A 24,944-nucleotide genomic window follows, 5' to 3' on the forward strand; every position below is an offset into this window, starting at 1 on the left:
CAGAGTTATGGGACTTGGTGCTATCAACTAGTTTTATAACCCCGAAGACAAATGTGAAGTTTCAATTGAATATCTGTAGTAGTTTTGGAGATAGTTACTTGCATGTAAAACTTTAACCAGGATTTTCTAAGTCCAAAAGGGGGGCATAATTTGCTCAAAATACATGTCAGAGTTATGGGACTTGACCCAGTGAGGTAGGTAATTGATCTAGAAAAAGAAAAAAAAAGTTTCAAATCTATATGCCTTTTAGTAATAGCTGTATGTACTTGCATGCAAAACTTTAACCAGAATTTTCTAAGTCCAAAAGGGGGCATAATTTGGCCAAAATGAAGGTCTGAGTTATGGGACTTGGTGCTATCAGCTAGTTTTATAACCCCGAAGACACATGTGAAGTTTCAATTCAATATCTGCATTAGTTTTGGAGATAGTAACTTGCATGTAAAACTTTAACCAGAGTTTTCTAAGTCCAAAAGGGGGCATAATTTGCTCAAAATACATGTTAGAGTTATGGAACTTGACCCAGTGAGGTTGGTAATTGACCTAGAAAAAGAATAAATAAGTTTCAAAGCTATATGCCTTTAAATGATAGCTGTATGTACTTGCATGCAAAAACTTAACCAAGGTGTGATGCTGACGCCGACGCCAGGGTGAGTAGAATAGCTAGACTATTCTTCGAATAGTCGAGCTAAAAATACATATGTTATTGAAATATTTATTTCTGGAGATAGTCAAGTGGATGAAGGTTTGTACCTTTTTGTATATTCATTAATAAAACTTTATAGTCATATTTCAGATATGAATTATTATAACAAGAGGACCATGATGGTCCTGAATCGCTCACCTCTTCCCACATGACCCAGTTTTGAGTATGACGTCGTTTTTTTCTATTATTTGACATAGTGACCTAGTTGTTGAGCTCACGTGACCCAGTTTTGAACTTGACCTAGATATTACCAAGATAAAAATTCTGACCAATTTTCATGAAGATCCATTGAAAAATATGGTCTCTAGAGAGGTCACAAGGTTTTTCTATTATTTGACCTATTGACCTAGTTTTCGAAGGTACGTGACCCTGTTTTGAACTTTACCTAGATATCATCAAGGTGAACATTCTCACTAATTTTCATGAAGATCTCATGAAAAATATGGCCTTTAGAGAGGTCACAAGGTTTTTCTATTTTTATACCTACTGGCCTAGTTTTTGACCGCACATGACCCAGTTTCGAAACTGATCTAGACATCATCAAGGTGAATATTCAGATCAATTTTCATAAAGATCCATTGAAAAATATGGCCTCTAGAGAGGTCAAAAGATTTTAATAATTTTGGACCTACTGACCTAGTTTTTGACCGCAGTTGACCGAGTTTCAAACCTGACCTAGATATCATCAAGATGAACATTCAGACCAAATTTCATACAGATCCCTTGAAAAGTATGGCCTCTAGAGAGGTCACAAGGTTTTTTTACTATTTGACCTACTGACCTAGTTTTTTAAGGCACGTGACCCAGTTTCAAACCTGACCTAGATATCATCAAGATGAACATTCTGACTGATTCGTATGGAGATCCATTCATAAGTATGGCCTCTAGAGAGGTCACAAGGTTTTTCTATTTTTAGACCTACTGACCTAGTTTTTGACTGCATATGACCCAGTTTCGAACTTGACCTAGATATCATCAAGATGAACATTCAGACCAACTTTCATACAGATCCCATGAAAAATATGGCCTCTAGAGAGGTCACAAGGTTTTTCTATTATTTGACCTACTGACCTATTTTTTGATGGCATGTGACCCACTTTCGAACTTGACCTAGATATCATCAAGGTGAACATTCTGACCAACTTTCATGAAGATCTCATGAAATATATGGCCTCTAGAGAGGTCACAAGGTTTTTCTATTTTTAGACCTACTGACCTAGTTTTTGACCGCACGTGACCCAGTTTCAAACCTGACCTAGATATCATCAAGATGAACATTCAGACCAACTTTCATACAGATCCCATGAAAAATATGGCCTTTAGAGAGGTCACAAGGTTTTTCTATTATTTGACCTACTGACCTAGTTTTTGACCGCACGTGACCCAGTTTCGAACTTGACCTAGATATCATCAAGATGAATGTTCTGACCAACTTTCATGAAGATCTCTTGAAACATATGGCCTCTAGAGAGGTCACAAGGTTTTTCTATTTTTAGATCTACTGACCTAGTTTTTGATGGCACGTGACCCAGTTTCGAACTTGACCTAGATATCATCAAGGTGAACATTCTGACCAATTTTCATGAAGATCTTGTGAAATATATGGCCTCTAGAGAGGTCACAAGGTTTTTCTATTTTTAGACCTACTGACCTAGTTTTTGAGGGCACGTGACCCAGTTTCGAACTTGACCTAGATATCATCAAGATGAACATTCTGACCAATTTTCGTAAAGATCCCACGAAAAATGTGACCTCTAGAGTGGTCACAAGCAAAAGTTTACGGACGGACGGACGCACGAACGGACGCACGGACGACGGATGCTGCGTGATCACAAAAGCTCACCTTGTCACTATGTGACAGGTGAGCTAAAAATATTAAAAAGAAAATATTCATTAGTAAAGGGAACAATATCACATTGTGTATGTTTCTAGATTAATAAAACCTGTAAAAAGGAACTTTTGGAAGCAAAGAATGCAACCAAGAAGAATTATAGCACACTTGGTTTGACTGGTCTGTTCACTTATTAAAACTTGTACTCTAGTTCATAGCTAATTAGTTAACAACCTGTTGAACAAGAAAGCACTTAAATATGCATTTACCTCTGACATGACATAGGACACAGCATTTATTAGTACATATGAACATTTGATTCCCTCCTTGACCAGCCTTCTGAGACATTCTTTCCCTGAAACAAGACAAAGTTGAAAAAGAGTTTCTCATTTTTTCACAGAAATGTTTTGTACAAGTCAGGCCAGAAACAAAATACTGGGTTAAGGGTTACTTTTCTGATAACAGTGTTGAATGGAGAGAGATTTATAAGGACGGAGTGCCACGCCCTTTTTTCTTGCACCCTCTTGCCCGTATTTAGCACCATTCAATGTGTATCTGCACCACTCTAAACGATTGACCTGAAACCCCGCCTTATTCCACTGATCACGCACCGAAACTGTGATTGACGGACAAGTAATTAACGCCACATAAAGATTGGGTAGGTAGCCAATTTTTTATTTTCCTTTTTTCTGTTTTTTTCCCGACTGCGGAAAAATTCATAAAAAGGTGAACATAGCTATCAATTTATATATGAATGAATTTCAACAAATGTGACCAAAATATCTCTAAAATTCACTTCTGATTCCAAGACCGATCCCCCCTCCCCTCAAGATGAAAAAGGAAAGAGATATTTTTTCATTATTGCCTTGCAAGTATGTTACCAATCATAAAAACATCCAAGACAGAACTACTGATAACGAATGCCAAAATTTCTTTATCTACATTATCATCAAACAAAAATGAGTCATCAACCACTCTTCAAGACTTGACATTATTTAAATATTTCAAAACATGGGTGATCACACTTGGGCGCTAACAGTAAAAGTGAGAATATTTAAACGATTACACTCCATTTTACATAAAGAACTGTCACAGATAAATTGATGTAGTAAATATTACCCTTGTCTTTGGGTAAAGCACTGAAAGAAAGGGGGTTTACAAATAAATTATTACCCTCCATTTTCGGTCTACTGTCAGCAACAATAACTCTAAATTGTTTCCCTGTTTGTGTGCATCACATAACACTCTTCTTATTAATGATGAACTGAAAGAAACAAGGAAAATATCTTCCTGATACAAAATTTTATTAAACTTATTTATTTTATATTGACTATAAAGGAGGTCTAAAAATGTATCACAATTACGCGCCAATGATTGCCACATCTTTGATTTTTGGTCAGTACTCTTGCAGTGGAAAAGACTTGTGGAGAGAATCATCAAATTCTGACTGACCTGGATATAAACCTACAACTGCTGAATCTAGAGGAAATTTACCTGTCACAAAGCTTCTTACTTTTAACTTATTTGCTCAAACATTTTTTTTGTATGGGTTTAACTTCACACTGACCTAAGTACAGGTCATACCGCCACTTTCCAACTTTTGATGGTAAAGGAAGACCCCAGGTGTCATTCCCTGCAATATTTCGGAAAAAAGCACTCATCAAGGTTGAACCACTGTTCTTGAATCTTCACATGAAGTGGTTTCAAATCCAGTGTGACTCCAAGCAAGAGACCTTAAGCAGTCAATCCATTCTCAAATATAATTCAAAGCGCTGCATTGTGACAGACCTGATTCATTATGAAGAATTACTTAACATGTATGTTCAAACAAATAAAAGGATAACTGGCTGTTTTCTTGTTAAATCTGGTATCACCCGGATTAGTTTATCAAAATTTATGCAATTTATTTTTAAGTATCTAAATGCTTATTTAATATGGTAAGGAGATAATGACTTCATTAATAAAGAAAATCTTGTTTGAATGGTAATAGTAAGATCTAGAAATATTTTACTCTCAAATTTGTGTGAGCAGATCTACGAGCAGATCTATATTTATAGATCTTTTGCTCAAGACCAGTATAAATATAAATTAATGAAACCAAAATATTTCTGTTCATTTTATTGTATTTATTCTGGAACTTCATATGGAGTTGTATGATGATTTTCCACCTTTTGATGTGGTTGAAAAGATGCAAGGTGACCCTCTGGGCATTACTATGGGCATGGGCAGGCAACCTGGGTAGAAACACTAACCTTCTAGTACATGCAGGCAACCTTGGCAGAACCACCGACATTCCATCACAAGCAGGCAACCTGGACAGAACCACCGCCCTTCCATCACAGGCAGGCAACCTGGATAGAACCACCGCCCTTCCATCACAGGCAGGCATCCTGGATAGAACCACCGCCCTTCCATCACAGGCAGGCAACCTGGATAGAACCACCGCCCTTCCATCACAGGCAGGCAACCTGGATAGAACCACCGCCCTTCCATCACAGGCAGGCAACCTGGATAGAACCACCGCCCTTACATTACAGGCAGGCAACCTGGATAGAACCACCGCCCTTCCATCACAGGCAGGCAACCTTGGTAGAACCACCGCCCTTCCATCACAGGCAGGCAACCTGGATAGAACCACCGCCCTTCCATCACAGGCAGGCAACCTTGGTAGAACCACCGCCCTTCCATCACAGGCAGGCAACCTGGATAGAACCACCGCCCTTCCATCACAGGCAGGCAACCTGGATAGAACCACTGCCCTTCCATCACAGGCAGGCAACCTGGATAGAACCACCGCCCTTCCATCACATGCAGGCAACCTTGGTAGAACCACCGCCCTTCCATCACAGGCAGGCAACCTTGGTAGAACCACCGCCCTTCCATCACAGGCAGGCAACCTGGATAGAACCACTGCCCTTCCATCACAGGCAGGCAACCTTGGTAGAACCACCGCCCTTCCATCACAGGCAGGCAACCTGGATAGAACCACCACCCTTCCATCACAGGCAGGCAACCTGGATAGAACCACCGCCCTTCCATCACATGCAGGCAACCTTGGTAGAACCACCGCCCTTCCATCACAGGCAGGCAACCTTGGTAGAACCACCGCCCTTCCATCACAGGCAGGCAACCTGGACAGAACCACCGCCCTTCCATCACATGCAGGCAACCTTGGTAGAACCACCGCCCTTCCATCACAGGCAGGCAACCTGGATAGAACCACCGCCCTTCCATCACATGCAGGCAACCTTGGTAGAACCACTGCCCTTCCATCACAGGCAGGCAACCTGGATAGAACCACCGCCCTTCCATCACAGGCAGGCAACCTTGGTAGAACCACTGCCTTCCATCACAGGCAGGCAACCTGGATAGAACCACCGCCCTTCCATCACATGCAGGCAACCTTGGTAGAACCACCACCCTTCCATCACAGGCAGGCAACCTGGATAGAACCACCAACCTTCCATATGTTAGCTGGATGACTTCTTCACATGAAGGAATTCTAGACCTAAACTGGGGTTTCAAACTCTCAATGGTGAATGGTAAGTGATTTGAAGACAGCCAACAAACAAAAGAGGCCACTGTTTACAATGGTACAGACAAACTCACCATGAATAAACAAGAATGACATCACCGTCGGAGATTTTAGATGAGGCTTCCGTTGAGATGGCCTCAGCTGCTACTAAGATTCTCTCTTTCAAGAAGTCATCAATAGCATCGAACAACTGCTTTTTTGCCTTTATTAACGAAAATGAACAAATGTAAAAGTTCACATTTCAGTGGTATAGATGCTATTACAATAGTATTCAGACGTGTAATTATGGTTAATTAAAACATCAGTACACAAAAAATTTGTACCATGGTTCCATTTTGATGGAAAACTTCCAACCTTGTATCAAAAAACAATATGTGTCTAGTGTAGAGAAATTGCCTGGGTAAAGCATAAAAATTAAAAGGTAAGGGTATAATTCACGGGAGCACAGCAAACACAGCCAGAGTTATGCATTGTAAAGTATGCCGTATGTCTGCAACAAACAGAAACTGTAGTGGAAAGATATAGCAGATGGGTTGCTTCAAAAATCAAAACAACAAGTACATTTTAATTATATGCAAGATGCAACAAGAGGGCCAAGATGGCCCTAGGTCGCGCACCTAAGAAACACACCATAACAGTGTAAAACATGTTTGACCTAGTGATTTCATGGAAACAAATATTCTGACCAATTTTCATTAAGCTTGGACCAAAAAATTGGTTTCTTGCGATAAAACAAGCATTTTCTTAGATATGACCTAGTTTTTGACCCTAGATGACCCATGTTCAAACTCGACCGATTTTATCAAGGCAATCATTCTGACCAAAATTCATGAAGATCAACTGAAAAATACAGCCTCTACCACATACACAAGTTTTTTCTTTGATTTGACCAAGTGACCTAGTTTTTGACCTCAGATGACCCATATTCAAATTCAACCTAGATTTCATTAAGGCAATCATCCTGACCAAATTTCATTATTGTTTTTGCTGTGTCTGTAACTATTGCTGTGTGTAATTGCTACATTTGCTATTGCTGTATCTGTAATTATATCTGTGTTTGTAATTGCTATATTTTGTTATAATTGCTGTATCTGTAATTATTGCTATGTTTGTAATTGCTACATTTGTTATTCTTGTCTGTAGTTATTGCTATATTTGTAATTGCTACATTTGTTATTACTGTATCTGTAATGATAACTGTGTTTGTAATTGCTACATTTTGTTATTACTGTATCTGTAATTATTGCTGTGTTTGTAATTGCTATTTTTGTTATTGCTGTCTGTAATTATTGCTGTATCTGTAATTATATCTGTGTTTGTAATTGCTACATTTGTTATTGCTGTCTGTAATTATTGCTATAATTGTAATTGCTGTATCTGTAATTATATCTGTGTTTGTAATTGCTACATTTTGTTATAATTGCTGTATCTGTAATTATTGCTGTGTTTGTAAATGCTGTGTTTGTATTTGCTGTGTTGTCTGTTGTGTTGTCAGTAACTGCTGATTTTGTAATAGCTGTTTGTACCAGAATTCAGCCTAGTAAACACAGATCAAATTTTGCCTAAACAATTTATTAAAGGACAGTTATTCAAAGAATAACAGCAGCAAGATAGGTTACTACAATGACAAGTTAAAAACAATAAATAAAATCTGAAAGAAGATCCTCTGGAAGCACAGAATGCAACCAAGGAAAATAATAGCAGACTCGGTTTAATTGAGTCTGTTCATGAGAGGTAGCGGAAAGTGCAACACCCATAAACTTGATCAAAATTACCTTTTTATATCTCAAAATTTCACTTACTTCTGTGTCACTTAGACTGCCCGGAGTGTGAGCAATGTGCCACTTTACATACTTGATGGCATTTCCCATACTCACTGACAGTGGCCTGCACTGGTTCAGAAAACTGAAATATTAAGTAAACTGTTACAATGTACACACAGGAAATAAATTCAAGTTAACTGCTCCTGGCATCTGCCTCAATTTTGATTTTTCCTCGCATGTGAATATCCTCAGATATCAAATTCAGACAAAGGGTTTACAAGTGTTTCAAAAAGAAAGTGTCATGTTCTTATATCTAACACAAAGTCATGTTTCCCCTCTGCTCTTTCATGAGGGTAGGAAGACATGAATTTCACCTCGCATAAAATTAATTGGAATTTTATTTTATTTTATAGGTATACATGTAGATGCAAACATGAAATCCATGTAAAGCAGTCCCCCGTGAATGTTACTGATATCACAGAGTAAAGAATCAGCATACCTTATATATGGCTTGATTTTATTTGCGAGATCTCTACACAGTTCTTCTTTTGGAGGCGTGCTGTAGTCATTTATCACCTGTAAAAATCCATGCTTAAGTTAAAACAGATAATAACGAGAGTTGTCTAATCATGCTAGGCAATAATACTAGTTAACAAACAATTTTCTAAGTTGAAAAAGGAGCAAATATTTCCAATAAAAATCAAGTAATATGAAACCTCTCCTGTGAAGTCATGTCATGATAAAAAGTGTCGATTTTTAAATATTTTGGCCTCGTAGGTTCTGAAAAACTTCCCTGAGATTTCAAAATTAAACAGAAAACCTTTTACAAAATGCAAGCTAGGGATATGTTACTTGTTCTGTGCTGTCACCTCATGATGTCAAAGACATGCAAAATTTTGAAAGCATTCTGTTTCAACTGTCAACCAGGTTTTGATGAAAATATAGGAAAAAAAAGGCATTTTTTAGCCCTAAATATAGGAGTTTTAGCCAATTTTGGAGGTAAAAATATAGGAAACTTAAAATGAAAATCTTAATATAGAAAAAGAGTGAATAACTTACTTACTTTCTGGAAAAAATCATTCTTTTATTTTACATTTACCAAATATACCAAAACCACTTCCAAGGGCAATCTGCTGTAGCAACAGCACTCTTGTGATTGTTAAAATGGACAACTGAAAGTGGGGGTAGGTACGGGAGGGGGTACTCTGGAGAAAATTTTAAAATATAGGAATGACATGGTGCTTACAAAAAGCACCTGTAAATCAAAAACTTACCATCTTTAGTGCCGCTAAAAGAGCTATACATCGAGCATTAGATCCACTGATCACACCCTCAGCATACTGTAGTCCTAGACGTATTACAGCTGGATGGATCCCTCCACTTGAAAATCTTGAAATTTACACCAAAAAAACCATACATATAATCTATGTTAACTTAATAAAACTTGATTGTTATAACAGAGCTTAACTTTTAATGCATACTGGAATCCCTCTTGAGTGTACTTCCTTGAAAAGGTTTGTGCAAGGGATCCTAAAGTTGTGTTCGCAGACAAAAAAAAAATCTCAATACTTGAGTTCAGTGACCAGTTTCAAAAGTCTAGTTTGGAGACCAGTCACAATACTTGAGTTCAGAAACAAGTTTAAATACTCCAGTGTGGAGACCAATTAAATACTCGAGTTTGAAGACCATTTTCAACACTCCAGTTTGGAGACCATTTTCAGTACTCGAGTTTGGAGACCATTTTCAATACTCGAGTTTGAAGACCATTTTCAATACTCGAGTTTGGAGACTGTTTTCAATACTAGAGTTTGGAGACCATTTTCAATACTCAAGTTTGAAGACCATTTTCAATACTCGAGTTTGGAGACCATTTTCAATACTCGAGTTTGAAGACCATTTTCAACACTCCAGTTTGGAAACCGTTTTCAATACTCAAGTTTGGAGACCATTTTCAATACTCGAGTTTGAAGACCATTTTCAACACTCCAGTTTGGAGACCATTTTCAGTACTCAAATTTGGAGAACATTTTCAATACTCGAGTTTGAAGACCATTTTCAACACTCCAGTTTGGAAACTGTTTACAATACTCGAGTTTGGAGACCATTTTCAATACTTGAGTTTGGAGACTGTTTTCAATACTAGTTTGGAGATAAGTTTCACTACTCTAGCATCTCACACACTGATTATATGCTCAAGTATTGACATAGGCCAATAACAACTCAATTTTCAAAGAATTTCTTTACACTATTAAGTACAGTAAATGGTATAAAAAAAACAAATAGTATTCAGAGCCGAGACACTTTTGTCTACCTTTTTCGCCATAACATTTAATGCCAGTTCCTATAGTAATAAGGTCTGCTGATTTTTAAAAATCTATTTCTCATGAAGGACTGTTTCAATGTCAAGATGAAAGTTGGCCATCAAGGCAGCCACCATATTAGTAAAATATCCTTTGTTTTCATTTGGGGAAAGTTATTCATCTGAGTAATAACACATACTGTAGAGACTGTGTCAATGAGACTTCTCTCTCATATTGCTGTAGATGATTAAACAGCCTAACTTTTCTCTGCGCTGATGTTCTCTTCGGTATCATTTGTTTTTCAAGTTTCTTTGCCACTCGTTTCTGCGTCTCTGGGACATCTGCCTTCACGCTATCTGGCACGCGTACAGCTTGCTCTTTCTTCTGAGCGGCAGCTGTTGTCTTATCATCTTTGGCCTTAGTCTTCGCAGCCCTTTGGGCTTCCTACAAGATACATAGTATATATATACTACCTAACTCATCCACTATTGATGAAACTCTCCTGGATTAAATACAATATATACTAAGCTCTATAAGCAGTGTGCAGATCTATGTATCCTGTTGATGCAAGTCGACCGTTGGAAAAGGTGTATGTTATCCGAGGTGATTTGATGGAAGACATTTTGCCAGAAACAATTTGTCCTCCACCTCTGATTTAAATACATAAGTTGGTAGTTACTTGCAGAGAACAGTTTTATACTGGTACAGAAATTAGGAACACTAGTTAGGTTAATTGCCCACCTTTACATAAATGAAAAATTTCTGTAAAAGGTTGCCAAACCAAAAACCAACAAAGTAACTAAAGCCGTCAAGCTATATTCAAAGTATATGTATATGCAAAACTGCATGTTTAACTGTTTGACAGACAGACATTTTTTTCTTTTTAAATAAAAATTGATTAATCTACTGTCCAACCGGCAGCAAAATCTAGGAACTGTCATTGCCAATCCAGCTGTCTACTTTTAGAAATCTGTAAATAAAACATCTACCTACCATATGTTTCAAACAGTCTGGTTGAAACTATTACTGACTACATAGCAATGCATACAAAACTAGAAGATGCTTTTGTAGAAAAGCGCATGTCTCCCCAAATGCAGTTGTATATGCAGTAAGTCAATAGGGGACAGGAGTGAAAGTCAAAGAGACACTGATGGTTGGCTGCAATAGGGATCATCTACTTGGCATGTCCAATCATCCCACTCAGTTTCAACATTCTGGGCCTAGTGGTTCTCAAGTTATGAATTGGAAACCATGTTCAGGCCTCTGCGACCTTGACCTTAGCTCAAGTGACCCCAAAAACAATAAGCATCATCTACTCTTTAAGTCCTATCATCCTATGAAGTTTGAAGGTTCTGGGTCAAATGGTTGTCAAGTTACTGATCAGAAACTGTTTTCCATGTTGTGGTCCCTGTGACCTTGACTTTTGATCAAGTGACCCAAAAAGCATTAGGGGTCATCTGCTCTTCATGTTTATTCATCATATGATAATGAAGTTTCAACATTCTGGGTCAAGTGGTTCTGAAGTTATTGATCAGAAATGGATTTTCATGTTCAGGCCCCTGTGACCTTGACCTTTGATCTAGTAACCACAAAAATAATAGGGGTCATCTTCTCTGTAAGCCCTATCACCCTATTAAGTTTGAGGGCTGTAGGTCCAATAGTTCTCCAGTTACTGACTGAAAATGTGGGTGACGGACAGATGGCCCCTTGACCTCTGATGGAGTGGCCCCAAAAACAATAAGGGTCATCTACTCTGTAAGTTCTATCACTCTATGAAGTTTGAAGGTTCTAGGTCAAATGGCTCTCAAGTTACTGACCGGAAATGGATTTCCATGTTCTGTCTGCTGTGACCTTGACCTTTAATAAAGTGACCCCAAAATCAATAGGGGTCATCTACTCTTCTTGTCTAATCATCCTATGAAGTTTCAACATTCTGGGTCAAGTGGTTCTCAAGTTATTGATCGGAAATTGTTTTCCATGTTCAGGCCCTGTGACCCCAAAAACGATAGGGGTCGTCTATTCCATAAGCCCTGCCACCCTATAAAGTTTGAAGGTTCTAGGTCAAATGGTTCTCTAGTTATTGAGAGGAAATGAAGTGTGACGGACCGACGGAAGGACCGACGGACAGGGCAAAAACAATATGTCTCTCCCAGTGGGGGGAGGGGGAGACATAATTCCCATTCAAGACTACATTATCCATGTGTAAATCTTGGTTGAGAAAAACTCCTCATTGAACAAGTTACCGAAAATGATAGAACACATACCTGTTTTTCTCGTCTCATTGCTTTAAGCTGAGCTTTGGTAAGCTGTTGGCCCCCATCTCCACTGCTAGCCATGCTCCCTTCCTTAGGCTCTGAACCAGGCTTAGTTCCTTCAAAGATATATATATGGTATTTTGTATTCATTATACATAACTTCTCATTTAAATCACCTGTCTACAATTTATGTTATTACATGACTCCTTATATAAATAGCTGGTCCACAACATTTGCTATATGACCAGTCTATATTCGACACCTGTTTACCGGGCTTATAAGTCAAAAATTTAACAAGAGGACCATGATGGTCCTGAATCGCTCACCTCTTCCCACATGACCCAGTTTTGAGTATGACGTCGTTTTTTCTATTATTTGACATAGTGACCTAATTTTTGAGCTCATGTGACCCAGTTTTGAACTTGACCTAGATATTATCAAGATAAAAATTCTGACCAATTTTCATGAAGATCCATTGAAAAATATGGTCTCTAGAGAGGTCACAAGGTTTTTCTATTACTTGACCTATTGACCTAGTTTTCGAAGGTACGTGACCCTGTTTTGATCTTTACTTAGAAATCATCAAGGTGAACATTCTCACTAATTTTCATGAAGATCTCATGAAAAATATGGCCTCTAGAGAGGTCACAAGGTTTTTCTATTTTTATACCTGCTGGCCTAGTTTTTGACCGCACGTGACCCAGTATCAAAACTGACCTAGATATCATCAAGGTGAATATTCAGATCAATTTTCATGAAGATCCATTGAAAAATATGGCCTCTAGAGAGGTCAAAAGATTTTAATAATTTTAGACCTACTGACCTAGTTTTTGACCGCAGTTGACCCAGTTTCAAACTTGACCTAGATATCATCAAGATGAACATTCAGACCAACTTTCATACAGATCCCATGAAAAGTATGGCCTCTAGAGAGGTCACAAGGTTTTTTTATTATTTGACCTACTGACCTAGTTTTTTATGGCACGTGACCCAGTTTCAAACTTGATCTAGATATCATCAAGGTGAACATTCTGACTAATTTTTATGGAGATCCATTCACAAGTATGGCCTCTAGAGAGGTCAAAAGGTTTTTCTATTTTTAGACCTACTGACCTAGTTTTTGACCACACATGACCCTGTTTCGAACTTGACCTAGATATCATCAAGATGAACATTCAGAATAATTTTCATATAGATCCCATGAAAAATATGGCCTCTAGAGAGGTCACAAGGTTTTTCTATTATTTGACCTACTGACCTAGTTTTTGATGGCACGTGACCCACTTTTGAACTTGACCTAGATATCATCAAGATGAACATTCAGACCAACTTTCATACAGATCCCATGAAAAATATGGCCTCTAGAGAGGTCACAAGGTTTTTCTATAATTTGACCTACTGACCTAGTTTTTGACCGCACGTGACCCACTTTCGAACTTGACCTAGATATCATCAAGGTGAACATTCTGACCAATTTTCATGAAGATCTCATGAAATATATGGCCTCTAGAGAGGTCACAATGTTTTTCTATTTTTAGACCTACTGACCTAGTTTTTGACCGCACGTGACCCAGTTTCGAACTTGACCTAGATATTATCAAGATGAACATTCTGACCAACTTTCATACAGATCCAATGAAAAATATGGCCTTTAGAGAGGTCACAAGGTTTTTCTATTATTTGACCTACTGACCTAGTTTTCGAAGGTACGTGACCCTGTTTTGAACTTTACCTAGATATCATCAAGGTGAATGTTCTGACCAATTTTCATGAAGATCTTGTGAAAAATATGGCCTCTAGAGAGGTCACAAGGTTTTTCTATTTTTAGACCTACTGACCTAGTTTTTGATGGCACGTGACCCAGTTTCGAACTTGACCTAGATATCATCAAGGTGAACATTCTGACCAATTTTAATGAAGATCTTGTGAAATATATGGCCTCTAGAGAGGTCACAAGGTTTTTCTATTTTTAGACCTACTGACCTAGTTTTTGATGGCACATGACCCAGTTTCGAACTTGACCTAGATATCATCAAGATGAACATTCTGACCAACTTTCATAAAGATCCCATGAAAAATGTGACCTCTAGAGTGGTCACAAGCAAAAGTTTACGGACGCACGCACGCACGCACGCACGGACGGACGGACGGACGACGTACGATGGACACCGCACGATCACAAAAGCTCACCTTGTCACTTTGTGACAGGTGAGCTAAAAATAAAACTGAAAATTTATTTCTGATGTCATGTAATAAATCTATTATTGAATAGCTCTCCCTTCAGTAGTCAGAACCAATGCACGAGGTACAGAGTGCTAATAGTTTTGCCTATTGACTGGCAAGACATTCATTAAGTGTATACTATATGATGGGTCTATATTCCACGCTGTATTTTGCTGGGTTTAGTGTCAAAACCTTAGAAGAAACTAGAATGTGTCTGTAAAACACAGAGTGTACCCCCACTGGTACATTTGTCACAAATATGGGGAAATCATTCAAATGTTTGCAGTCTTAATGGGGTATAGCCTCAAAAAAAATTATAAAATGGATTCATTATTCTATACCATATACTTTTTGAGCTATGAGCATCACAAACAAAAAATCCACTATTTTGGCTATTTCAAGGGCCATAGCTCAGTAATAAATGCTAAAATTCTCAAGAAGAATGCCAAGTGTGCAAGGTCACATTATGATAAAGACTCAAGCAAGGTTTCATGAATTTACATTAAATACCTTTTGAGTGAGGCACATAATTAGGTGAAAATGTGCATTTTTTGACTATTTCAGGGGCCATAACTCTGGAAATAGGGGGCGGACCCAGATGAAAAATAGGAGGTGCGCAAGTTCATATCATGATTAAGACTCATACAAGGTTTCCAGAATCTATATCAAATACTTTTTGAGCTAGGCATGTCACAAGGTGAAAATGTGCATTTTTCACTATTTCAGGGGCCATAACTCTAAAAATAGGAAGCAGAGCCAGGCGAAAAATAAAAACTGCAAAAGTTCATACCATGATAAAGACTCATGCAAGGTTTCATCAATTTATATCAAATACTTTGGGGTAGGCGTGTCACAAGGTGAAAATGTGCATTTTTGACTATTTCAGGGGCCAAAACTCTAGAAATAGGGGGCAGACCCAGATGAAAAATAGGAGGTGCACAAGTTCATATCATGATTAAGACTCATGCAAGGTTTCATGAATCTATATCAAATACTTTTTGAGCTAGGCGTGTCACAAGGTGAAAATATGCATTTTTGACTATTTCAGGGACCAAAACTCTAGAAATAGGGGGCAGACCCAGATGAAAAATAGAAGGTGCGCAAGTTCATATCATGATAAAGACTCATGCAAGGTTTCATTAATTTATATCAAATACTTTTTGAGCTAGGCGTGTCACGAACTTCAGACGGACGCATGGACAAGAGTAAATCTATATGCCCCCACCACTCATGGGGGGATGGGGGGGGGGGGGGGGGAGCACAAAAATAAGAAATGAATTTTTCATGTCATGTAATAAAAGATAAAAGGGTAGATTTCCCGGAAGCACAGAGCACCCCAAACACAGCATTGCAAAGTAGGCCCATACCAAAAAGAAGCAAACACATATTGAATGGCTTGCATGTCTATTCTCAAAACTATCTGCCCTCTGTCCTTCACCCTAGTGGAGTAGTTCTGACTACTGTCTGGCAAGCCCTTCAGTAAGGGTAATTATAGTGTGTTAGACTTATTGTTTTCTGACAGGACAAGTCAAATTTAATATCAACTTGCCTGCCAAGAGTGACTTCAACTTGGTCTGGAAAAGTATTATAAAAACTGCTAACTTCAAATCTCTTGCCCCTCAACACTGTTGGTTTGAAACCTTGCTCGGACTGAAGTATTTTTTCAAGTGAGAAAGCCATTCAGCTGGCTTACCAAAGGTCAGTGATTCTGCCAAGGTGCCAAAAACTTGACACTTCCTAGGTCTTTAAAATTTTGATCGAAAAATACACAATGCATTTAGGTCTCCATATTGTGGTCATCTGCATACAGCAGTTAAGCCCTCTACAGACGGTAGGTTTTTGTTGTACAACACCAATTAAAGTCAAGATGTACAGCCAAATATTATCGTGTGTATGATGCTATTCCTTGATTTCGTAAATCTTAAGTCTTGACTTACAGATTAGGACATGTTCTATTTCGTAAGTTTTGCCTTACGTACCACCCACGTTGACAAGCAACAAATTGGTAAATAATTAGTTGATAAGATGCAAGTGAATGAAATTCCAGAAACAATTGGCCAAAAAATAAACACTAATCTGAATATAAAATGGCTTCTAATGCATAATGGAAAAAGGATGACACTGAAAAGTTAAATGATTGGAGCCGCGCCATGAGAAAACCAACATAGTGCATTTCCGACCAGCATCCGCGCAGTCTGGTCCATGCTGTTCGCTAACGGTTTCTCTAATTGCAATAGACTTTGAAAGCAAACATCATTAATCCTGACCAGACTGCGTGGATGCACTGGCTGGTCTGCATCCATGCTGGTCGCAAAGCCACTACGTTGGTTTTCTCATGGCGTGGCTCATTTGTGTCGTGCGTAGTCAAATTCATGGGACATAAAAAGGTGAATATTATTTTTATTATTAAAAGTTACATTCTTTTCAGTACCTGATGCACTATGTTTACTAGGTAAATCTCTGTGATTTATATGGGAATGGAATACTGTCTGTATGTGAACAAGAGGGTCATGATGACCCTGGATCGCTCACCAGAATAATATGAGCCACATGTTTCAAATGTCAAACTGATGATTTTTAGAAATTTTTTGGAAGATTTTCCGATGTACAATCAAGTAACCCCTGGGACGGGGCCGATTTTACCCCAGGGGTCATGATTTGAACAAAGTTTGTAGAAGTCTACTAGGAAATGTTACATATCAAATATCTAAGATCTAGACCTTCTGGTTTATTTTTAGAAAATTTATGAAGATTTCCCTATGTACAATTAAGTAACCCCTGGAGCTAGGTCAATTTGACCCTGGGGGGTCAAGATTTGAACAACTTTTGTAGAGGCCCACTAGGCAATGCTACATGTCAAATATCTAAGCTCTAGGCCTTCTGGTTTATTTTTAGAAAATTTTGAAGATTTTTCTATGTACAATCAAGTAACCCCATGGGGCAGGGTCAATTTGGCCCTGGGGGTCATGATTTGAACAAATTCTGTAGAAGTCTACTAGGCAATGCTACATGTCAAATATCTAAGATCTAGGCCTTCTGGTTTATTTTTAGAATTTTTTTAAAGATTTTTCCATGTAAAATCAAGTGACCACTGGGGCGGGGTCAATTTTGACCCCGGGGGTCATGATTTGAACAAATTTTGTAGAGGTCCACTAGGCAATGCTACATGTCAAATATCTTAGCTCTAGGCCTTTTGGTTTATTTTTAGAAAATTTTGAAGATTTTTCTATGTACAATCAAGTAACCCCATGGACCGGGGTCAATTTTACCCCGCGGTCTTGATTTGAACAAATTTTGTAGAAATCTTCTAGGCAATGCTACACGTCAAATATTTTACCCCGAGGTCATGATTTGAACAAATTTTGTAGAAATATACTAGGCAATGCTACATGTCAAATATCTAAGATCTAGGCCTTTTGGTTTATTTTTAGAAAATTTTTGAAGATTTTCCAATGTAAAATCAAGTGACCCCTGGGGCGGGGTCAATTTTGACCCCGGAAGTCATGATTTGAACAAATTTTGTAGAAATCTACTAGGCACTGCTACACGTCAAATATCTAAGATCTAGGCCTTTAGGTTTATTTTTAGAAAATTTTTGAAGATTTTCCTATGTAAAATCAAGTGACCCCTGGGGCGGGGTCAATTTTGACCCCGGGGTCATGATTTGAACAAATTTTGTAGAGGTCCACTATGTAATGCTACATGTCAAATATCTAAGCTCTAGGTTTTTGAGAAGAAGATTTTTAAAGATTTTTCTATGTAAAATCAAGTGACCCCTGGGGCGGGGTCAATTTTGACCCCGGGGTCATGATTTGAACAAAATCGGTAGAGGTCCACCAGGCAATGCTTCACACCAAATATCTAAGCTCTACGGCTTCTGGTTTTTGAAAAGAAGATTTTTAAAGTTTTTCCTTTCGGTTGCCATGGCAACCAGAGTTCTGCATGGAATTCAATTCTTTGAACAATTTTTGTAGAGCTTCACCCAAGGAACATTCCTGTGAAGTTTGGAAGAAATTTGCCTAGTGGTTTATGAGGAGATGTCGTTTGAAGTAAAAGTTTACGGACAACGGACGCCGGACGCTGGACAGTGACCCATCCTAATAGCTCACCCTGAGCCTTTGGTTCTGGTGAGCTAAAAATGTACAATTTCAAAATTGTACATCTTTGAGATAATTAGTGTTGTACAACAAAAACCTAACGTCTGTAGAGGGCTTTAGAAGAAGTTGTGTAAAGGCATTTCTACATTTAGCTCTAACGGTCACTAAAAATGGGCCAGGTGCCCCTATTTGAATATCTTTGGAGAGGACTTTACAATCATACTTCAGACCAAGTTTAGTGAAGATCCATCAAACCATTCATGAGAACATGCTGTTTGAAGACATTTCTATTTTTAGCTCTGACAGCCTTTAAAATGGTTGGGGTGCCCCCATTTGAACAGATTTCGGAGCAGACTTTACAATGATGCTACAGGTTCATGAGAAGAAGTCATTTTAAAGTATTTTTATTTTCAGCTATAACAGACAACCCCTTCAACGGGTCAAGCACACTCCTCTGAACAAATTTAGGAGAGAACCTTAAAGTGATGCTACAAACAAAGTCTGGTGAAGATCGATTTAGCCATTCATGAGAAGTAGTCATCTACAGGTATTTCCAGTTTTAGCCCTTATGGCCCCTAATTTGGGCAAAGTTCCCATATTTGATTTTTGGCAGAGGACCTTATAATGATGCTACATGTACATATCAATCAAGTTTTTATGAAGATCAAACAAGCTGTTTAAAATAAGAAGTTGTGAAGAACATGTTATTTGTATTTTTAGCTCTAGCAGCCCCTAAAAGAGGCCAAGTGTGGCCATTTGAATAAAATTGGGAGAGGACCTTTTTATGATGCTACAGACCAAGTCTGAAGTAGATCCATCAGGCGGTTCATGAGAAGAAGTTGTTTATTAAGATTTTTCTATTTTTAGCTCACAGCCCCTAAAAAAGGCCAAGTGCTCCCATTTGAACAAACATAAAAAAGAACCTTCAAATGATGCTACAGACCAAGTCTGATGCAGATCCATCAAGTGGTCCAGGAGGAGAAGTAAATTGTTTAAATTTTTTAGCTCTGGCTGCCCCTAAAAGGGGCCAAGCTGAAATATTTGAGTAATCTAGATGGAGGATCATGCCAGGACACTACTAACCAAGCTTGATGAAATTCTAACCAGTAGTCTCCAAGGAACTGTCATCTGAAGAAAAGTGTGGACGGACAGACAGAGGATGGATGAATGGTGAGTGATCATAACAGCTCACCCTGAGCTCAGCTATAACGGCTCCTTAAGGGCCAATTGTCCCCATTTAGGCCACACCAAATTGATTACTTGGTCAACGGATTTCCCGCTCCATTTTTTTCCAAAATCAAAAACATTTCTTTTTAGAAAATCAGCTTCCGCAGACCGATTCCAAAATTTCAGAGCAGGTGTTTTTCACCGTTTAGGGGCCTTATCATTACTGTGAAGCGACAGTCATTGATAAAATTTAATAATTTTAATCATAATTGTCCATTAAAACACCAGAAGAACATGTTTGAGGCTCTGTGTTGCCCTAGTTTGCAAAACTGACAGCCGAAATGACAGTTAGATTGTGTAAATAAATCCTTGAAAGATCATTAGAAAGAGTTTCCGCCAAACTTTTTTTTTCAAGATGAACATAAATATCTCATTATTTAAAACAGTGTCATTTAATAATGGCTGGTGATTAAAACAACGTTTTGTTGCAATCCTTAAAATTATACACATAATTATATCAGCAGTAATTTGGTAGTACTTAAATGATGAACAGGCGGTACAATTCAGTTTGGACTTCACATACAGTGTTACATCATAGATAATGTATTGTTGAAATAACTTTGATTTTAAGGACTGGAACATTGCTTCCATCAGCTATTTAAAATGAACACAATTTTCTTGCGGAGAAGGGGTACACACATGGAACTTTATTAGGGCAAAGGAATCCTAAAGAGCTTACAAACTCACAATCCAAGAAAACATATATTAAAGGCTTACTTTTTTATTTTTCAAGTAGAGTTGAAAAACAAGAATATTATATAACTGTTTATAGATCCTTTTTCAGATTTGTTTAATGGGTACCATCAGATCTATTTATCAAAAAGAAACTGAAGATGATAATGCATTTATTGTTCAGACTTGCATCATCTAAAGTAAGTCTTTCCTTATTTGCCAAAGTTAAATGTGAAATCAAAGAACAGAAAGTGCAAAATTTGTCATTGAATTTACAAGTGAATTTGGCCATCAGTGAATGATGGATTTCCTGGTATCTTGTGAAATTGCATTGAAAGTTGACAGACACTTTGATATATAGGTCATGAGTATACCAAATGTACTGGCGAGATGATTGCAGAATTTTCCATATATATAATGATTTCTGTCATACACTACATGAGAGTAACAGCTTTCTTATTCTTAGGTAGTGACAAAGAATCTATGGCAAAACCCTTTATGTGGTCAGGGTACTGGCTTGTCTAGGATAAAACTTAGCAAACACATTAGTTCCATACACTAGAAATATGGTCAAATTGCCAGATCTTCTTGTATCTGCCTGTTGTCCCTCCATTTTGTTTAAATGCCTAAATGTTTGTAATGTATTTTGGGAACAGTTTGTAATTAAACCTTCAACATCTGAGGATCTTTGGTTCTTTTATGTATTTTCAAGCCATTTTGATATGTTTTTGCAGTGCTTGTTGACTTTTGTGACAAGGTTTTTTATTTTTTTCTTCAAATCACTCCTCGCCCGCTCCAAAAATAGGTGAAATCCAAAAACAAATATTTTCATTTTTATTTCGCTCACTCGCTCCTAAATTTTTTGGAAAAAATCCGATGACCAAGAAATTAATTTGGTGTGGCCTTAGATAAATCTGGGAGTGTAATAATATTTACACTGTCTTGTCTAAATTGTAGAAAATATAGTGTGAGGTTTGCATTTCCTAAACGCTTTTAAACCCCAAGTTTCCTTCATATACGATACAGACCGTTCCAAGGCTGTGCCCCTATTTTCAACTTTTTTTTTCGTCTGTTTCGAACTTTTTTTGTTATATATTGTCTTGTATGCTGTTGGTGTTTCTTTCCTCTTCCCCCATCACCCCTTTGCATTTACCCCCCACTCTCCTTTAATCATGACTGAGGTTAGGTGACCACCATATTTGACTGCCCATTGTTCCTGGGCGTGTCCCACTGTGTTGCTTTTTCCTGTTTGTTTGTGTGTCTGTGTGTGTGTCTTGGGTGGTGCTTGTTTGTTCTGTGTGTGTGTGTGCATATGCATTGCTGTGGTTTGCAGTGTGGAGAGACTGCGTTTTTGTAGCGTGGCTTTCCCTGTTGAATACTCATCCTTGCTTTTTTCCACTTTTTCCAAAACCCCTACCCATTTATCTACTCTAACTCATTTTTGTATTCTGTATAAAATTAAAATGTACCCGTTTTTGGATTTTTGAAGCAACCCGTCTGCTATATTTTTCTGTTACAGTTTCTTTTTATTGTGTGCCTACTTTGCAATGCATGGCTCTATGGCTGTATTTGGGGTGCTCTGTGCTACTGGGAAATTTACCCTTTACTTGATCTATCAAGCAGTTCTTGAGAAGAAATCATTTAGAGGTGTTTTATTTTATTTTCAGCCGTCTAAACACAAGCTTACCTTCTGGCAGTTTGTTGGGCAGAACACTGTTAAATAGCCTAGTACCACAGACATGACTGTCGTCCAACCACAACACTTCCTTTTGGTACATTGTTAAATAAAATAAATAGTATTACAAACATAAATGCCGTCCTAACTCAAACTTACCTTTTGGCACAGATTGTTGTTTAGCACTTTTGTCTGCTTGTTTTTCTTTTTTCTTCTCTGGCTCTTTTGTTGATTGTCCTTTTCCTGATGCCTTCCCTTGTTTCTGTGAAGAGCCTTTCTCTTGCTGTACAGGAGATGGTCCTTTATCTTTTTTTACAGGAACAGATCCCTGATCTGCAGCTTCTGATTCCATTTTTTTATCTAAAATTAATTACAATTTATAGCAGTTACAATCTACATTTTTCTATACTTGTTTTCATTGAATTTCTTACTTATACATTTGTATAAGTAAGAAATTCAATGAAAACAAGTATAGAAAAATAAACTGTCAGGGCCATTATTTCCTTGAAAATATGTAACTATATAAGGTACTAATTACAGGTCATGTGGGTATGTTAATTCAAACAATAATTACTGATATATAATGTAAACAAATCATATCTCAGCAATCAATTTTACGAACAAAATAGAGCAAAAAAAAACTCCATTGATAGCTTATGCCATGTTTAGGATTACTTGACTGTCACTACTGAGGTCATGTTAAAGTGTACAATTTAGTATTTTTCTTTATGGACATGTCCATCATGTCTGTATTCTAACAATACAGATCCTGCAACCAATCAAAAAGATTCTCTCCAGAAAAAGACCTTGACCTTATGACCTTGCTTCTGACCATGTTTAGTGAACATATGTTTAGGTAAGTCAGCACTTTTGGATCCATATTTTCAATAATTTTTACCTACATTTAACTACAGATTTTTCAAAACATTAGTATAAACTTAGAGAATCTGACATAATTAAACACAATTGTATGCTTAATTTGTTTTAAAAGTTGAAAAAAAAATCTCCATGGCCATAAAAACATCTAGGGTCGGGCCATAAATTGAGGGTAGGTTGGGATACTGGAAACAAACAATTTTTTTCTTTATGCTTAACTGGACCTCTCGACCCCGTGTAAAGAGGTCAGGCTACCAGATTCCCTGCCACTGCCTATCTGATTTTCTAATCTTCCAACTTTGTTGAGACACAGATCAGTGTCAGTAGTAACTTCAACATTTCATCACATCTAGTAGAACTAACCCAACCCATAGTTTGTTTCGTATTGTGGTGACTGCAAATGTCAGAAATTGAACATCTGCCATTCAGCGACAATTAGCATGTCTACATCTCATCGCCCACTAGTTTCAGTGAACAGAAATAAACAGATCAAAAAGGTAAGACTAGCTCTCTGATCAATATAAATGTATTTGCCTGAGGCTGAGGATAAAAAAGGAAGTGTCTAGATGTTTGACTCCGTACCTCTAGAATCTGATAACCGAGGAATTCCAAATGAATATACTGTTCTGTGCCTATTAGTTTGTTGTCAAATAAACTGTTGAGAACAGCTAGATTAATAAATAAATCTATCTGTTAAATGAATTCTATTTGAAATTCAGCAAAAAATAAATACATTAGGCATAATAATATGCACCAATTTATTTTGTTATTTAAGAAGATCTATAATGATAATTGGCAGGGAACTGATTGTTTAATAATCAATTAAGCGACATTAAGTAAATTTATTTATTTATTTTGTTGGGTTTAACGTCGCACCGACACAATTTTAGGTCATATGGCGACTTTCCAGCTTTAATGGTGGAGGAAGACCCCAGGTGCCCCTCCGTGCACAATTTCAGCACGAGCGGGCACCTGGGTAGAACCACCGACCTTCCGTAAGCCAGCTGGATGGCTTCCTCACATGAAGAATTCTACGCCCCAAATGAGGTTTCGAACCCACATCGATGAGGGGCAAATGGTTTGAAGTCTACAACTCTAACCACTCGGCCACGGAGGCCCCTACATTAAGTAAAAGAAACAATTCAAATTGTGAAAACGTCCCAAGTATCTCGTAACGGCTACCAAATGTGTGAAAAACATATATATACTAGGGGTTAATTATCAATAAAATATAGTTTTTCCCAACACATTTAACATTATTTTGTTTAATCTTTATACACAATGTATCTTTTTTTCTGCCACTTTGAATCCTCGTGATTTATTTGGCGTTCCTCGGTTATTCACGTTTCGAAAGAAAATGTAACAAATCGGATGAATGTTGTTATCTGTTTGTTTGTTTGTTTTGGGTTTAACGCTGTTTTTCAACAGTATTTCAGTCATGTAACGGCGGGCAGTTAACCTAACCAGCATTCCTGGATTTTGTACCAGTACAAACCTGTTCTCCGCAAGTAACTGCCAACTTCCCCACATGAATCAGAGGTGGAGGACTAATGATTTCAGACACAATGTCGTTTATCAAATAGTCACGGAGAACATACGCCCCGCCTGAGGATCGAACTCGCGACCCCACGATCCGTAGACCAATGCTCTTACCTACTGAGCTAAGCAGGCGGGCGTTGTTATCTGTAAACCATTTAGATCTATCTATTTATACTGCAGTGCTCTGCGAGTATTATGTGCAGCTGCACGCCTGTACAAGAAGTTAAAAGTAGACTGGATTATAAGGA

At 37.8% G+C, this 24,944-nt stretch overlaps 1 pseudogene; it reads right to left on the reverse strand.

Moving 5' to 3' along the window:
• Positions 1–1,039: 1,039 nt before the first annotated feature.
• The window catches only part of LOC128549802 (translation initiation factor eIF-2B subunit delta-like), a 43,717-nt pseudogene continuing 19,812 nt past the window's right edge, over positions 1,040–24,944 (reverse strand).

The sequence above is a fragment of the Mercenaria mercenaria genome, chromosome 16 (assembly GCF_021730395.1).
Source record: "Mercenaria mercenaria strain notata chromosome 16, MADL_Memer_1, whole genome shotgun sequence".
In the NCBI taxonomy this organism is placed as follows: Eukaryota; Metazoa; Mollusca; class Bivalvia; order Venerida; family Veneridae; genus Mercenaria; species Mercenaria mercenaria.